This window comes from Artemia sp. Qi Xiang Cuo, chromosome 8, assembly GCF_049724085.1.
Source record: "Artemia sp. Qi Xiang Cuo chromosome 8, ASM4972408v1, whole genome shotgun sequence".
Classification (NCBI taxonomy): domain Eukaryota; kingdom Metazoa; phylum Arthropoda; class Branchiopoda; order Anostraca; family Artemiidae; genus Artemia; species Artemia sp. Qi Xiang Cuo.
In genome coordinates, this window is record NC_142801.1 from 78,644,011 (window position 1) to 78,646,330 (window position 2,320).

The window sequence follows — 2,320 nt, forward strand, 5'->3', positions numbered from 1 at the left end:
ACTACCCCCTCTGAAATAAAAATGATCACTGCAATAAGAGTTGCAATTTTTAAATTGCTAAAATCAATGTTCTCTCTTAACATTAACCGTGATGGATCTCTGCTAATAGCTGTAGAAGATCAGAAATCAGCAGATACAATAATTAACCTTAAATCCCTTCTGAATATCCCAATTATTGCATCTAATTGGAACCCAAAACAATCACCAACAAAAATAGTAGTTTATAATGTTCCCCCAGAGATATCTACTCAGGAGTTAAAAGAAGGCCTTTCAGATAGGGCTGGAAACATAATCCCAGTTGAGGATGTTACCCAACTTGGAAAACCTAACTCTAATGGCCTAAAAACTAGTACATCCTTCTTATTCACACTAAAGGATAAAATTGATATCCCAGAAAAATTATTCCTATTTGGGCAAATCAAACCACACAAGGAATACAAACCTAAGCATATTCAGTGTCAGAAGTGTTTCAAACTGGGACACACGACAAACAAATGCAATGAAATTCTCCAAGAGTGTAGTAATTGTAAATCTTTCCATCCTAAAGAGCTGACAACTTGCAACAAAACTCAGCCTACATGCATCAATTGCAAAGGCCCACATGAATCTACAAATAAATCATTATGCATTGCATACAAGAAAAGAGCTATAACACTCCAAATATCAACAGAGAAGGCCATCCCATACCCCTTTGCAGCAATGGAAGCAAATGCTGCCCAACAATACCAAATAAAGCCTTTAATTAAACCAACCAAAACCCCCCAGTCAACTGCCCCCAATGCATCAAGTACCCCATATAAAACACCATATTCTAAGCCCCCTAGCTCAAATCCCTATCAGAAGGAATCACCAAGCCAACAAGCCTCCTTTTCCTGTGAGATGAGGTCAGCCTGGCCCTCTCTCCCAATAAGAAACAAACCAGAATCACTACCAGGAATCAATCCCTTAACCAACAAACAGGATGCACTACCAAAAATGCAATCCCCAAATATATGCTTATTCATTCTAAACTGTAATGCAGTTCAGGCCATGAACAAACATCAACTACAGAAAACAAAAATTATTGCAGAATTGGCAAAAATCTACATCCCAGATGATATGCTCATTCAAGCAAAAAAAGATCTTGCTTTACTCTTAACAAAGCTGAACATAGATACACAATTATATGAAGAATAAATCAACAACACAACATTTATCAATACTCCAATGGAATGTAAGATCACTCACAGAAAATAAGCTAAATGAACTAATATAATTTATGAATAATAATTCAATTAATATTGCTTGCCTCCAGGAAACTCATTTAACCCAAAATCAACAAATTAAGTCTCTGGGATATACTATCCTGAGAAAGGATAGATCTTCAGCGAGAAAAGGAGGTGGTGTAGCTTTATTAGTTAATAATAATATAAAATTTTGTGGCATCAATTTTCCAGATTTTGAAAATGATGTTGATGTAATTGGTATAAGTGTTTGGCTGAATAATTTAAAAACTTACATAATAAGCTTTTATAACCCTAATGGCCAAACTACAGATGCCAAGTATTTCTTTAATTATATAAGTAATTCTAATATGTTAAAAAATATCATTATATGTGGTGATTTCAATGCCCACAGCCTTTTGTGGGGGAATAAACCAGCAAATAAAGCTGGTAAATTTATTGAGCATATGACTTCAAATAATAATGAATTAGTTGTTGCTACCCCTCCAAACCTGAATACTTATTTCAACCCCAAAAGTGGCAATTTCTCCACAATTGACCTACAAATTGTGTCTTTAAATTTTTTGAGCAAAATTTACATAAATAAAATTGATAGTCTATGTACAGACCACTTTGCTATAGTTTGCTCCCTAAATGAACCTGCTGAAACTTCATCTCATACATCCAAATATATCAACACTAAAGCAAATTGGTCTATTTTCCAAAATAAGCTAAATGATGAAATTACAAATTTCACCCAAAGTTCATGCATTTCTAACACAACAGTTGACACACATGCTGAAGCGTTGACATCTTTACTAATAAATACAGCTAATCATGCTATCCCCAGGACAACACCTAAGAAAACATTCCCTAAACAAATTCCTAAAGCATGGTGTAAAAATGAGTGCCTAAATAAATGGAGGATAAAAACGGCAGCTAGGACAGAATTCATAAAAAAACCCAACACCTACTACATATTTAAAAAAATTACAAGCAGAATCTAATCTAAAAAGGACTATAATAGATGCTAAATATAAATACTGGAATAATTTTGCAAATAATCTCTCCAGAGAAACAAATGAGCCAATTATACATAAAGTCATAAGCCACATATG